Source organism: Neopelma chrysocephalum, unplaced genomic scaffold (genome assembly GCF_003984885.1).
Source record: "Neopelma chrysocephalum unplaced genomic scaffold, ASM398488v2 Primary Assembly neopelma1_65b, whole genome shotgun sequence".
Taxonomy (NCBI): domain Eukaryota; kingdom Metazoa; phylum Chordata; class Aves; order Passeriformes; family Pipridae; genus Neopelma; species Neopelma chrysocephalum.
In genome coordinates, this window is record NW_020897723.1 from 1,354,588 (window position 1) to 1,371,795 (window position 17,208).

A 17,208-nucleotide genomic window follows, 5' to 3' on the forward strand; every position below is an offset into this window, starting at 1 on the left:
TGGCTTCCTAATTTCTCTGTGAACTCTTTTGCAGTGATCTAGAATACAGCACATCCTACTCCTTGAACTCTCTACTTCTCTAACACTGTGTCTTATATCAGACTGTACATAAAAAGCTAATGTTACCCTCAGTGCAAACCAAATGTCACCGAAAATATTTTCCACCCCACTTCTCTCACAGTCATCATCCAAGCCACTGGTTAAATCTGGCTGCCTACTAAAGGCTGTAAAGCAAAAAAGATCTGGCCAAAGTCAAAGGATTCAATGATTACCTTTTTCTCATTGATTACCAGTAGTGAGTCTTGCAAATGCATTTGCATCACACTGTAGATTTTCAGCAGAAAATATAACTGTAATAACCATAAAAGAATGTGCACCATACTGAACTTTCTTTATAGCATTCATTATGTATATAATTACAAATAATGGTATATATTAAAAAATAATAAGTAAAAGAATGTACATTGTTTCTCTACTAGTAAAAATTCCTCATCTTCCCAGACTTTCTGCATTACTTTATGACAGAGAACAGCAGATTCAGGATTTACTGGACCACAGGAGAAGGCTAACTGCTGATTAACGTAATCAATACTGAAAACATTATCTTGAGATATTTTAGGGAAAAGCCAAATGCTTGATGGTTGCAGCTGAGGGATCAGGCAGGTAGCTGGGCCCATATATTACTGCTGACTTTTAGCAGAATTACTAGGACTCCAGCCAGACTCAGAGACACATCTACTCTTAATTTTAGGACCAGCATATTGCTAAGCCACTGCAAATTCCTTCACAATCAGGGGAAGTTGATTTTCTCCTGCCCCTGCAAGGCAGGGCAAGGGCAAAGGAGGACTTTACACCTCCCAACCCTCATTTCCACCAGAGGTCAGTCCCCTGGAAGCCCTCCAGGGCTCCAAAGCTGAGACACTAAGTTGTGACAAAGCCTCTGCACTCACACTTGTCACACAAGGGTGGGATCTGAGAGCTTCACAGGGTGTTGCAAAATAACAGAGTTATACTACATGGATGAAGAATCCATTTCAAACTATACTCCCTTTTTTTTGAATCTAAATGTGACATATTCTCAACAGAAGGCAACTTAATAGACTTGCATTTGTACAGGTGGGTTATAAAATAGATATGTCTCTCCTCCAGCAAGTGACTGTTAAAAAGAGCAGGTAATACACAAACACATGATCAAGCCTACTGCCTGAAAATGTGGGGCAATTAACATATTTTATTGCATGCCCTTCTTTGTTTAATTCCAGTATAGTTAAAAAGTTATAATCTGAAGTTCCCTAAAGCCTAAGACAAAATTTGCATGCTGTTCACCTGAATAAAAGAATATTCTTCACTGATTCCTTTAAATGGTCTGAAAAATAAACTAACTAAATGCAAAATTTTCTTTAACTAACAATAGACAACTCCACTATTTCAATTTTCACTGAATGGCTGGTGCAGCAGAGGGCAATCTTCAGATAATAAATGTAAAAATATTACCACCTTAGTATACAGGCAGAGACAGGAGAAAAAGGAATGTGTGACTGTTGATTCTTTTCTCTCTAGTTATTCCTTCTGTTCTAACTAGTTATTTCATGCCTTTCAGCTGACTAAAGGTACCTGCAGAAAAGGCTGAAGTGGTAAAGGCAACAATGAGAATGGGTCGAGGCAGTTTGTGTAGTAACATTCATATTGATTTCAGTTGCTATGTGGGAGACGAGAAAAATTATTCCCATTTTAGTTTTAAAACCTAAAGCCAAAACAGTTTCATTTACTTAATGACAAAACTAATCACAGCAGAAAAGATTAATTTTTTGTTTAAGTACCTTGCAATATAAAAAGGTCTTTGGCAAGCTTCAGAATAATTGTATGACATTTCTGCTTTTTTCCTTTCTCCCTACTGTCATATACAAATATATGTACAAGAAACAGTTCCTGTATTTTGACAGGCTTCAAAGTGAGGATAGAAAAGTGATGGCAAAATCTATGCCATAATAGATAAGTTAACAACAGCTCTGACTCTCTCAGAAATGCTCTCTAAATAAATAACCATTCTTGCTAATATTTTGGCATTATATATTTATTAGTGGTTTTTGTGATCATGTTGCCTTAAAGCATCTTGGACCATACAAGTTAAGGGGACCTTTTCCATCCTGAAATCCAAATACAGACTGAGCCAGTGTCTGATGCTGGTCATCTGACTCAGGTAGCACAGCAGCTTCAAGATCTGTATTACTTGAATATTTCTTGATTTTTTTTTGTTAACAATCCACATGATTTGACTCCTGATAATGACCAAGTCTATGAAACATCATTGTCCCACGTGCTCCATGTGAAAACAATTTGATTCCACAAAACCACAAGCCTGTTAAACTTGTTTGCCATCAGCCTTTGTTAGGTGAGGCTTGAGGAGAAAAGCTGGGGCACACTTGCAACTCAAATAAGACTGAAAATGTAAAATTGTTTAAAGCAATATAATAAAAGCTGCAAAAGTAATTTTCAAAGATAGAGGAATTAGAAAGTACAGGTTAGTAGGTACCTTCCAAGGCAGAGTCCATCAGCATAGCCAATGCCATACTGAGGCACTCAGAAAAAAACCAACCTCCCTAACAAAGCAGATAAAAATCACAAAAATATTTTTAAACATAACTGCCTTGAGAGCATGTTAAAATATTCTGATTCTTTGGTTGGAAAGGTGATGTGTAGATAATGCTGAAAAAATTGTGAATTTAAAGCTCCCTATGCTTTCAGGGTTGAAATAACATAGCCCCAGGAACACAGCTGTTGCTCAGAGCAGAGTTAGAAGATGTCTTCTTTTTAGCTTTATAAATCAATCTTGTTGAGGTTTTCCTGCTTTGACACAATGTTCTAACCTCAGAGAGGGAATTTTGTATTTGGGTGAGAGATGGAGGGTAACAGATTTGCTGAACATTCTGCATAGCAAAAGAGGAGACCTGGCTGCTTTCAGATTGCACTCCCTGAAGCTGAACAGGTTTCTGTTAAAATAAATGGCAAACCAAGCAGAGGGAGCTGACAGAACAGACAGACACCTTGAGTTGTAAGAGCAGAGCAGAGAACATGACTTTTTCTGCAATTACTTTAGCAACCCACAGCAGATCATCTTGAACTTCCATTATCATTTGGAGTGACTGCAAATCAGGTGATCCACCAAAACAAGGCTGTTCTGCAGTAGCCCAAACCCTTACAAAATGCCCTACAATACGTTTTAAATATACATTTGTACTGCCTCTCTAATGCATCATCCTAACACCTAATTCTGCATGAAAACTACAATATTAAAGAATGGTCAACAAGATAAAAGGAAAAGTTACTTTTAATTTTTGGATCTGTATCTGTAGAAGAATTTTTGTTTAATACAGTCCTTGTAAGTTGATGCTCTAAATTCAGTTTAAACAGGACTGGTACCTGCCCCAGTGCCTGCAGCACCTCCTGCCCCTCATCCTTCTCCTCCTCTCACCTGGGTGCTCACAGGGCTGTTTCACAAGCCTTTTCCTCACTCCACCAGGCAGAGTTTTACCCTTTCTTAAAACTTCCCAGAGGCACCACCAGCACTGCTGGTGAAATAATCAGTGTATGAAGGAAGTCCTGACTCAGCATGGACTGCAATGACAAAGGCCCACACACCTGAGTGCCTCTGTTTAACAATTATTATGTTTTCAAAGTATCAAATTTTATCATCATCAGTTATGATTTCAAAGTATCAAATATCACATAGTTGATTTCCTGTAGTTGAAAAATAGCATGTGAAGCTAGTCCCCACAATTATTCCAAGGTAGGTATTCAGGTATAGAAGACTATTGTAGCTACACACATGCTTTATGACAACCGACATATACACCAAGCATGCCTAGTACCATGGAAGAGAATACCCAATCCTTTCCAATAAATCCTGCTGGTTTTGGGAATAGCACAGCTGTGTAATGTGAAATATATAATGTTATCCAACAACAAAGATAGATAAGCTTTTACCAATCCAGAACCAAAATTATAACGTGACTGACTTTTATCAAGTTTGTTTGCATATTTACACAAAACAAGTTCACTTTTCATTTAAAGTTCAAGGAGGAAGGACTGGGAGAAAGAAAGCAACAAGCAGCAAACTGACATCACACTCAGATCAGGAAAACTGGGCAGCAGGTTCTTGACTGGTGTTCAGAGCAAGAGTAAATGAATGACCAAGCTACAGTTCATACATGCATGTTCAGGAATGGATTTGGGGGTCCAGAGAGGAAAATTGAGGCTGGGGATAGTGGCATTAAAGAAAATTTTGCCCTTGTTTATGAGCAGCAAAGGGATTGGTGAAAATGTGTATTTTGGCCTCAGTGCAGAATTATGCAAACTCGGGAGAGCACTTTAAGACCCGAGTTCAGTGGATATTGGCAGAGTCAGATATACAGAAAACACTGTGGAGGATTTAAAAATATGAAAGGCATAAGGATTATATAGACTTGAACTGTGAATGAGGTTGAAGTGCATTCAGGAAAGCAATAAAGACCAGTGAACCAGAAACGCCCTGTTCACTTATGATAAAATATCTAGTTAATACCAAAGAAAAGCTTCAAATAGACTTGTCGGGTTCTTTAGAAAGTCACCATAAAATAATGCCAGTATTCTTTGTATAAATACTTTCACAAATAAAGACTCTCTTTTAGAAAGAAGATTGAACTTGGTAAGTAAGCAGCTTAAGCAGTAAGGAAAAGCATATTAAAATTATTTCTTAACTTGCAGAAATGTTGAATAATGGTCCATGGCCACGTTCTGTAATGACAACACACCATACACTGTTCCCACAGTAATGTAGCTTCCCACATTTTGCATAGGAGACACATACCAAAAGGTTAATTTGGTCCAAAATGGCAATACAAAACAGGTAATTAACACAAGCACACCAGCTACTTATTCTTGATCCCTTTTGGTTCGCTCTTTTTCTTGAGAAGTGGAGAATTCACCAACCAACCTATACTCTGCACTACTTTTGACAATTTTAGGGAAAAAAGTTAATTCAGATTTAGTGGATTAAATTACTTTAACGAACCAAAATAAGTAATGAAAAGCATGAAATACTTTCATCTTAATTAGCTCATATTTCATTTGAATAAAGTCAGACCCTCTGTTTTTCAGAGGAGGAAATCAGCAGACACTGTAAACTCTAGAAGTGCCTTGTTTTGTTTATGGGGGATCTTACCAGAATTATAAGACTCAAGTGAACTATGATGAGAAATAAAAACACATTCTAGCTTAAGAAACATTATAGACACTAAGGCAAAACTCAGCACTTCTCCATCTGTTCCCAATTGAAAATGTGATCCTCATCAATTTTGAATGTGAGACTAATTTTGTTGAATCAGGCATTCTCATACTGTTGGGGGAGGATTTTGTTTTCCCTTTTCAGCTACAGAACTTAGTGATGTAACCTGCAAGACTCCTGTTCTAGGTAGGCTGCACAAATCAGGGCTGATGGAAGATGGGAATCTTATTCTCAAGCTCTGGGCACTGGAGCTGCACAGGGAAAAGTGCAGGGAGAGAAACAATAACTAAACTCTCACAGATGCTGAATCCTCGCTCACCAAATCAGCTCTAGATCAGCCTCCTATTGCCACCACCTCATTTTCTGTGCCTCCTCATTTGCAAACCTCATTAACAACTCATTAGGAACACTACAGATGTGACACAAACTTGCTCAGGGAGAGGGAATTGGAGAATATTAGAGAACTAAGTCAGAAACCTGGAAATACTTTAAGTGATTGTTCAGAGAACATCCTGATCATTATGTGAAAGACAGTAAATCACCGTTTTTGGGAAACACAGAGTGAAGAAAAAGGTACACCCTTTTAGGGTTTAAAAGGTTAAAACAAAAGGAATTGCTGTCTGGGTCAATTCCCAATTTATATGTGGATTTGCTGTAATAACAGAAGGAAGCTATAGCTTTTACTTAGTGCCTTCAGGAAGGACTGAGTTTATTTAAAGGCAGTCAGTGTCTTCTTACAATAATGAAAAGGATCTTTCTTTCTACCCTGCTGTTAGTACCAACAGCTTCTAGATAATACTGACACTTTCTTCTCTGTTAAAAAAAAAGTAGCTTTGTTATGCATTTATTATGTTAGAGCAAACACCAGTTATCTCATTTCACACCTAGTTCAGCCTAAAAAAAAAAAAAAAACAAAAAACCCCATGTATTTGGAACAGTCCTCCTGAGAAACTTTCATAGCAAAATTCTGCCTCAATTCTATGGCAGCAGCTGCAGAGCAGCATCAGCATCATTCACAGCCCTTATCTGGGAGCAGAGTGTCTTTTAAGGACCAACTACCTGGAAACATACAGTTAAAAATATGAAAATGTTGTGACCTACACTCATTCAAGGAAACTCCTTCTGTAATTACAGGCAGAAAGTTGGTCCATAATACTTCTGCCTGAGAATATGTGATAGGGATACCTTTGATAAGATTGTGATGGGAAAAAAGGGTAGAAATAAGGCTAAATGTAAATGACTGTCATCCCTCTGGTGTAACTTTGAGGTTATGGTACTTGAACATAGGGAAAAAATTGAATTCTTAGTGAGAATGTCTTAAAAGTTGAGGAGTCAGTTATACTGTTATGCATTACACCTTTTTTTTCCCCCCAACAACATAAGTTTTATAGGCAATAAAGCTCACTTCAGTGGGGTTTATCATAGCACATCTGGGAATAAAAGGACTATTTTAAAGCAAAAATTTACACAAAAAATAAATACAAACAGATTTCCCTCTGGATACATCAAAACAACCAGTCACCAAGGTAATTACAGATGCCGTGTTCTCTTTTCTGCTGTTTTCTGCTATTCTTCCTTTCCAAAGTAAATTAAACAGGATTAATTTAATCAAAACTTTGTCTTTAAAACATTTAGCCTAATAAAGTGTACAAATAAAAAAATAAATATCAAAAGGGGAAGAAACTTCTGAGGGTGCTCATGGAGTTACTGTTGCCATGGGAACTCTGTGGCTGCTCTTCCCAGGCTGTGCATGGCTCTGGCTTTGTCCCTGGTGCATGGAAGGGCAGGAATTGCTCTGAGCTCTGAGGTCAGAAAAGGGAAACTTAGCAAAGCTTTCAGAAATATTCACAGACACCAATTCAAAAGGTTGTTGGTTAAAATGCACCTGTGAAAGTGTATCAAGCTCTCCTGCTCTGAGGAGTGTGCATGTCAAAAACTCCCACTCTCCTCCCATTGCAACCCCATTCCTGCTTCCTTTAACGCACTGCATTTCCATATCCTTTACCTTTCAGAGATTATATGCTAATTAATATGAAAGTTATTATACAGTAAGGAAGATGATTTATGTAAGATAAGCTGTTTGGCAGTGTTGTTTTCTGTCAAGAGCTCCCAAGGAACTAACAGATAAATCAGGCAAATTAATACAGGGAACCGTCTGAACCACCAAAAGAGGTCACATTGTCTCTTCTTTTCTGCCAGTGAGTTCTAGAGTAGACTCTGTCACCTTTAAAAATATTTAGAAGCATCTTTTGTGTTTGTACAATCCCAGTATCTGCTTGAGTGTGATGTGTTGAACTTGGACCATGGACTTCACCACAGTCTGCACGACCTTCCCCTCCTTCTGCACTGATCTTCCTCCTTCCAGCTGCAATTGCCAGGGTTTTTAACCCCCTCCTTAAATCTGTTATCCCAGAGGCACTGCCAGCATCACAGTGGTGAGTCCATTTTAGAGCCTCTGGTATTGGGTCTCTTGGATGTGGGGGAAGCCTCTGGCAGCTTCTCACAGAAGCCACTCCTGCAGCCCCCCCACTACCAAAAGCCTTGTCACGCAAAACCGATAAATCAGGGAATAAAGTTCTCTTCAATATTTCAAAGGGTGATCACATCATGCACACTGCTCACCGTGGTGTTTATTCTGGGACTGCTTTCTGTGTTGAAATTTCACACCAAAAATCTGGCAGGACTCAGCACAGCAAAAGTATTGTCACAACATTATGTTTAGACTTCTGTTATCTAGGTGACTTTCTAGGCCACAAGAGCATTCATCTGTCAGTGAAAAGAACAGTTTTGGAGACTTGATCCTCCCCCTGCCCCCAGGAAATACTCAGAAACTCAATGCCTGGTCTGCGTGCTCCTCAAGTGGCCAGTTCATAAGCTTGAGTATTCCTGTAGCAAACCAATATTAGAATTATTATTAATCACACAGGAATAAAACATACTACATGCATAGTAACTACACACAACTACAGCAGAAAGAAAAAAGGATATGGAGGTTCTGCATCTTTTCAGTTTCCTTTTAGTCTCATCCTGTGCAAGGATTTTATGACACAGAATCATGGAATCACAAAATGGTTTGGTTGGAAGGGGCCTTAAAGTCCATTTTGTTCCAGTCCTTGCCATGGGCAGGGAGAGATTCCACCAGCCCAGGCTGGTCAGAGCTCCATCCAGCCTGGCCTTGGACACTGTCAGGGATGTCTGTAGGTCTCCAACAAAAGCAAATGCCGTGTATGTCATCACTGTAGATGTATAGACTTGTGTCTATACAAGCCCATTTGCAGCAAGGCTGACACATCCAGATTAGTCACACTTTCCATCCTGGCCACTTAAATCACCATTCCCACCTGTACTCTGGATGGAAACACTGGAGTGTGCAATTTGTGCCATCACCTCCTTCTAGGCTGGGCCATGTCCATATCTGAGGCAGCAGACACAAGGTATGACATCAGGACAGCTTCAGTTTAGAATTTCTTATACTGAGCAAAATCACACAGTCCACTGCCATCTACAGTCAAGACATCAGTCTGTTCTCAGGAGCTTGATATCCAGACCCAAACCTAAAATAAGTTACGTGGGAGCAGAAACAAGGTTGGTCATTCACAAGCTCATCCCTGGCAGCATACACAAGTAGTTATACTAAATAAATGTTCTAAAATCCATTAATTCCAACACTCAGTTGAGTAAAAGGAGAGTTAAAAAGAAGCCCTGAACAGTTGACAAGAACACAATCCTCATGTCTCTGTTATCCAACCTCTCACTGAGTAGGAAAAAACAACTTTTTTGTGTAGGCAAGCTATATCCTAATTATCCTATTCAGGGTTTCTTATACTGCCTTCCAAGTACCTCATCTCAGCCTCATTTGATAAAAGGGTTCCAGTCTAATTCAATATGGCAATTTTCATTTACCTTCAGTAATTCTGAAGAATTTTGTGAAGGCAGATTTAATTTCATATTGGTTGTGAATTAGACTGTGCACAGGTTTTTCAAAATCTGTTGTCATCCATAACAAAAATGCGTATTTTTAATAACATGCACACTTTTCTTTCTGTTTATTTCCTTAAATTTAATAAAGCCTTCTAGCTATCAGGGTAATTCAGTCTCAAATCTCCACTTCCCAGCTTGGTTTTCATTATTTCACATGATTCTTTTACCCTTATTATAGAAGCTGGCTTTATTCCCAACTCATAAAGTGACCCGAATTCTCCAGAAGATATTTTCTAGCATTGATTTTTCTTCGTTCATAATGTTAATGGCATGACTGTTCCCATCTTTACTTTCTGTACTTTCTTAACTTTTATTATTTTCATAATCCCACACTCACACGTTACTTTTTTCCTCATGCTACATGCATTTCATTTTCCTCTCCCCACCCCTTAGACATTTAGGAGATATGTCTGTAGTGAATTTGGGGATTTATCTGTTTTTCAAATAATTTTGCACAAGAATACCAAACAGCAAAAATCTCCAATAAATTCTTTCTTTGTAATCTCTCAGTCCTTTTGTGACACCTGTTACTCATTTGGCCAAAATTTGCTCTCTGAGTATATTCCAAAAGCTTTTTGTCTGGAACACTTTTCATCTAGAGCACTGCCAGCATTGTGTAATCATGGTTTTGGGGATGTCATACCCACTCTCTGGTGAGTATATTGACAATATTTTTCAAGCTAGACTTTTTTAAGTCTTATAGGATGAAGTATTTTCACCCCAGTACATAGTTTGACTCTTTAATATGATTGTCTGTACATGGAAAACTAAACAATGTTACTTTTTCTTCATAAAACCTCGCACTTCTTCCTTCAAATTATTCCTTGGGGGTTTTTTTAACCCACATGTTCTTTTACTCATTTAGATCTTTTCACGCGCTATGTCAGTTTTTGTGAGAGAGCTATTAAAATAGAGAAAAACTTCTCATCCTGTTTTCATTTAGGGATGAAAATTTGCAGTTAAATTCCTAACAGGAAGCCTCACATTCCTCTGTCAAGTCACCCCCCTTCTGACTTAGATGGTTTCTCTCTTCTTTGCGTAGACGAGGCACAGCAATTTCTCTGTCCATGGCCACGCTGGACATTTCCCATTATGGAATGGCACTTGTTATATGGAATGGCACTTGTTATCCCAGTCAGAGGGAATTCCCACTGCACAAGGCCTGTTTCATATCCCTAATATCCACAGCTGGTCCTTTGCCATACAGCATTTTTACTATCTGCTTTCTCAACAGGACATTAGGTAACCACAAACAAGTCCTTCCAAAACTCAAGGCCTTCCCTTAGTAATTCGAAACTTCTTGATTCTGAACTTCCAACCCTTTCTTTAAAGAGGAGAGAATTTTTTAATTCCTCCAAAGCCTATTTCACCTTTCTTTACAAAAGACTCTCTCCTACTTAAGAAAAAAATGACGACAAAATATCATCTCTGTTAAATTACTTTTTCAATAGTAGATGATTTATAGTTGATTAGGTAATTAAATCAAATACAAGTGGCTGAAAGTAAATCTATTTTTATCATCCCTGTAAATTAAAAGTTCCGCATCATAAAAAATCATGACCATCTTGAAAATGACTAGTCAAGTGCTTTTTATAGGCAAGCAGGATTTATTGTCAATTAACGTATTGAACTGGATAGTCAGCATAACCCTGTGCTCAAGACTTTTTAAATTATTGGCTTCCTCTATCAAGCTGCTCCATATCACAGTAATGAAATGTATCCAGCTATTCATATATTGAACAATTCCTTAGGTTGGGTTTATATCTCACTATAACAACATTTCATTTTATTATTATCTCTGATCCCCTGTAATGAATACAAATACATTCCTTTTTTTCCATCATGGGTTTATCAATTTTCATTGATTTGCCTGTAATGAATGCAGACAGGATGTGGAGTGAAAAATTTAAAGAGATCATATCCATTAAAATATCTGTAAATTCAGAAGTTTTCCACTTGCAGTCCCATCAATTAAAAGAAATCATTCAGAAGAACAATAAAAAAAAAAAATTAGTTGAAGTCTTAACACTTAAAAATCTGTAAAAAGGAGTTTGGGGGCCTCTATTTTTTACAGAATATTTGGTTTTGCAATATTCATTCAATAGACTCTAAAGAAAAAAAAGGATAAATTCTCTTTATAGCTTTGCTTTTCACATAGATTAATCTTTCATAATGCACCACATTTTTCTTTTTCAATAGAGGTCAATTTGACTAATGAAAATGCAGTTTATGTGTAATGTGTGATTTGCTAGACACAAAATATGCTTGAAAGTTACTCATGCCAGCAGCTCCAGCATCTCCCTTTCCCATTGGGAAGTCTTGCATCCCCAAACCAGTCCTCACTGAGGAAAGAAATCCCACTGTTGGAGTGGTTAATGCAGGGAGGAGACCTCAGCACAACCCATGGATTTTTGGCAGCTTGGGTAGTGATACTGAAAATTATTTTCTTAATTCTGAAACATAAATAAAACCACCTTGATTGAAGACAAATACAGACATCTTGAAACTCACATTCCAAACTGTGTTACAAACTTTCATATTGAGACACAAACTTTTAAATGAAACTACAAACATTGTTCTCAGTTGTGACATTTTATTGCACTATAACATTTGCATCTGCTTGTGTTCTGCAATTATATCATTATGTGACGATGTAATTTGATATGAAATGAAATGATACAATAACATCCTGGCTTTCATTCAGACACCAAAAAAAAAAAATCCATGGAATATATAATGTCCAGTCTACCCAGGACAACCATACAACAGCAGAGTCTGACCTACTGTGTTTATGTTGTGTGGCAGAATAGGACAAGGTTGGCTTCACAAAGAAAAATAATGAACTGTTAGGCAGAAAACAGCTATCCCTGCTTTCCACACTCACATTTTATTAGGTGGAAGACTTGTTTGAAACAGATGAACAGATAAGCTTGGGTGGTTTTTTTAAACGAGGAAATGCACTTCTAACTACCTAAAAGAATCCTATAGGTTTTAACACCTCAGGGTATCATAACTGAACACTATAATCAGATTTTCAAATGAGATGGATTGTATGACCAATAGCAAGAGCACACTTTGACAAAAATCCCAACTGCAGGACATCAAGACAGAAGTTACTTACTATTCCATGCACTGATTTCTTGTCTGAAGATGCCAGCAGTGTCCAGTATGCTTTGTGATGGACACAACATAACCCTTTTTGTGATGGACTCAAAATAACCCTTTTCTTTATGGACAAAACGCATATTTGGTGTTCTGCAGCCCCAAATGAAACCTCAGATAACTTAGTGTTCATGGGAGAAGAGTAGAGACAGAAAACCACATCTGGACAAGGAGCCCTGAGAAAAGCAGAGAGGAAAATATCAGTTGTTTCCAGATGGCTTTTCTCTGTCCCTGATACATCCATCTTGTGCAGAACAAAAATACCCTCCATGCTCCTCTTCTGTTCATCCACCAAGTTCTCTAAAAACACCATGTAACCTCTGCCATAGCTGCAACTCTTGCAGCACTCAGTCCAAGGCATACAAACAGCAAAGTAATCTGGCCCCTGACTACTGCTGGGGGTCACTTCCTCTAGAATAAAACACAGAAAAGATGATGCAAAAATAAAGCAGGAGTTTTGTACCCTTCTGCCTGTTACCAGAAGAGGTGCAGAAAACCAGCAGCCAGTACTGTAATAGTAATTTCCAGACTGCAGGTACCCTAGTCCTTCTTCCCTGTCAAAAGGAAGTTCAGACACTGCCAGAATGATTCCCTCTAGACTCACTGAATTTCCATTTTCCAAGGATATTCTTGTACTCATTTCTCTAGATCACCCTACTGAAATGCAAGGAGAGCCTGGTCTCCACCTTTCCTGTGCTGCTTTGAACATTCCAGCCTACAGCATTACAAGTCTGCTTTGAATACATTATTTCAAAGTAAAAATGCCCTTATCTTCTATCATTTGAACAGCTTCAGAAGGCTTTCAGTGTTATTCTTGTCAGTAAATAAACTGGCTATTAATTTTCATAGTCTCTTCTTTTTTTCTTTTTTTGCTATATGTAATATCATAAGTCACAAATGTTGCATTTGATACTTTAATAATCAGCATGGTCCAAAGTTTGATAGCATTATATAAGAGCCAAATGCTGCCTGCTGAACTCAGTGGGGTTGTTTGCAAGCTGTGCCAGATGGAAGAGACTTTCTTTGCAGTCACAAGTGACAAAACATTTGCAGAACCTTGGAAGACAATACCTATTGTAAAACTCACAGATGACTAATTATGTTCCTCTTAGAAGTTATCAATTCTACTTTGATCCAAAAGATTTCATTGGGAAGAGAAGTAAGTAAAATTATTTAAGACATTAAAGAGAGTATAAGCAGGTAAAAAGTTAGGTAAAACAAGGGCTGTGCTGTAGATTCATCATTTCTTATGAAACTCAAAAACACATTATTTTGAAGCTGAAACACGGATTCACTATTGAATGAAATTCAAAGTAAAAATATAAGTGAAGTTGTAATCTCCAGGAAGAGTTTTGTATCAGTGGTGAAGCAATCAGGATTATTTCCTAATGTGTTTTGTCTCCCCTGCAGAGAATAGTCAGTGCTTTCTAACAAACACCTCCCTAAACTCCTCTTTAAACCTACAGTCTTATTTCTGTGCATCACTGATATATTTATGTTAAATAAAAATAATCCCACACTACAATATTTGCTGCTAAGTCCAAGCTTCTCTAGTAGCCTCAGTATTTGGGTGTTTTGCTCACATACTCTCATGGAAACCCCCAATTCACCTGTCAGAGCCAACCACTGGTGAGAGATGGGCTCAATGTGTTACAAAAACTGCTCTTTTGAAGAAGAATGTGCTTTGCATCTCAGGTTTGGAAATATTAATGGTCTTCCTCAGAAAATACAAATGAAGCTGAATAACTCAAAATCCAGCCTAAGAGTCTGCCCATCAGTCAAATTGCAATGTTTTGGGAAAAGTTTCACCCCACTGCAATCCATTTTGTGTCCTTTCAGTGTGTCCTGGCCTCACCACAGGATATTTCACATCTCTCCCAGCTTCTACCAACACGATTGGAAAACCTATTAATAACAACAGCATACCCTCTCCAGTGGGGATTAAATCCCCAGGAACATGGCAGAAATGAAGCTGGTCACAGGGACTCAGGGCATTTATGATTTACTGAACTGCCAGACCTGATGGCTTAAGGCCAGAGGTTTTATGGCTTCGTTGGAACAGTGTCTTTCCCTTAATAAAAGAAAGATGCAAAACTATGGTAAGGGACAGGTGAAGGGACCTGGTTATTTGTGATCTTGATTCAAAGCCAGAACCCAAGAGAAAGAAGGGAGGAAAATACCAGCTTGCTAAATTGACTATGATTCCAGCAGACTTTTTTGCTTTATTAGCAAAGCATTTTCCTCTTGCTGTACTCCCAAGCCTTCCTCCTTCCATTTTTTTTCTGGATAAGCTGAAGGGGTGAGATCCCTGTTTTCTCAATGCCTCTTTAAGGCCCCAGACAGACAGAGGCTGTGCAGAGCCATCCTGAACAAGCCACACGCTGACCTCAGTGCAGCACTCCAACAACCTGGATCATCTGGAAGGGTTGCTGCAGAGGTCATCACTCCTATTACACACTCACAAGCCTGAAAGCCCACTGCTGTCTTGAAACCCTGATGCTAACAGTCTCCTCAAGTGTTACAACACTGTTTGAGACAGACAACCAAACAAAAATGTGCCAGAAGGTGCTCAGAGAAGCACATGGGTTGAATAAAAGCTGTGGCATGATGGGTCAAGTGACCTCACCCTGCACACACAACATCATCCTCCACGGCTGGGGCAGCCTCTCCACCTTCAGACACTTCACAAGACACCTCAGTAAAAGAACGTCTTCAATCTCTTCATTTAAAAATCGATAACCTTCAAGCTTCCACAGCTTCCTTTGAGACCAGGGTAAATAAAATTGAGGGAAGGCTGGAGGGATTTGAAAAGCAATGGAGTCAATTGAAACTCAAACAACAAAGAGAGGAATTCTGTAATAAAAATCACAAAGGAGAGAAAACTGTGTTTAAGAATTATGGGGCTTCTGAAAAAAGATTAAAGTATTGGGAAAAAATCAACGGTGTTGTCACAGTATTTAATGTTCTGAGTATCTTCTCTCTGAAAGATCCAAGATGGCTGGAAATTAGTGGAAAAATCCAAAGCAGACATAATGAAGAAAAACCCACTATCTGGAGTAGCAAAAGTGATACATCTGCATAAACATTCAGGGCTCAAAGTGCTGCATAGGAAGAACATAATAATCATAGAGGGCATGTGACTGAAGACAACATTTGAGCAGTGGCCAAAGAATTAGAATAAATATCAGCTACCTTACAAACTCCATAAACCCTTGGCAAAGGATAGGAAGTAACTTCATTTGAAGAAAGAAGAATTTTTAGCAAACGACCCTGCATCAATCTTCTGTCCTGCCAGATTGTGGTTACTACTCTTGAGAGAAGAAACGTGATGCTGCTGGGAAGCAGAAGCAGCACAATGTTTCACACAGGACTGAAAAAACAGAAGCAGGAAAAACTTAGCTAAACCTATCAAAAAATCTCCAGCATATTTGTTTCACTCCTTTACTACAGAAGATGTATTTCAACATGATTGTTCTGGAAAAATCTACTTGCCCTCTCAGACAATATGTGGGGCATTGGTGATTTGACTCTCACATACTGCCATAGAGGAATATGTTCAACTAAAATAATGTAAAAAATCTAATTAATAGAAATAATTATAATGCTGGTGAGTTCTTACTGGTAAATTAATCTGCTTCTTAAACCACTTTCAGAGTTTTTAGATTACAGTAGCATTTGAAGATTGCTGTTTGGACCAAGAACTTTTGCTAATACGTGTTGCTAATATGGAAGTTAGAACATCAACATTACCGATAACTATAAATCAATATTTATACTATTACAACACAATCAATAAATACATGAAAAAGTAGTATGGTTTGTATGGTTGCATTATTTGTATGACCTAAATACAAAATAGAAACAGATGTAAATATTTTGATGCACAGAAATAAAAACAGGCACTTTCCATCCCTACACATAAAGAGTAAAATGTAAAGAGTAGCATCTTCTCTGAATAAAAATTCAGAGATTCACACTAAAAATTTCCCTACATTTAAAAAAATATTCTTACTTTTTTTTTTTTACATTGAGACTGCAATGTTCTACTGACATCCTTGGTTCAAAGCATTGGGGTTAAATAGAATGCATCTGGGAATGGAATTCAAGTATTGTTAAAGCATTTACTGTCTAGTGCAGGCTCATGTTTTTGAGTTGGCTTGTTTTCTGTTCTTTGACTTATGCATATATGAAGGCTTCTGTGGCTGACTGGTTTGCTTGTGGTTCTTTGTTGCAATGTTTTGTTAACCTTCCTTTATGTGTTTTTAATGAATACTACAAATAAGAAATGTGTAAACTCATCCTGAGAAGAGGCTATAATGTCTTCCTGTGCTTTTGATTCACTGCCTCATTTGCAAGATTGCTGCTTATTCGCAAATTAATTATGCAATGGCATCTTTAGCTAATAAAGTCTAAACAAAAAACATTTAATCCAATTCATAGTTTTCTCTCAATCAAACCAAGTCTGTCAAACATAATTACATTACACATGCAAAGCAGGAATGAGCCAAACATGTGCCACACCTGCTTAGTGCTTCTTCAGGCAGACGATATACAGTAGAAGAACAGTTGGCAGCACAGATGGCACAGCAAAGAAGACTTGTGAAAAATGCAGTTATGGAGTGTGGTTTTGTGCCTTTTATTGATGGGAAGGGTCACACAGTGATCTCACTTTATGTCAAACACACCTTTCTGGTACCTTTAGCCCTGACAACTCTAATTTTGGAGATACAAAACCCAGGCATCTTGTGCTTCCTAAATGAAGGGACCTCTGCAGCTCAGAGGAATCACTGATGGCTTCCAAC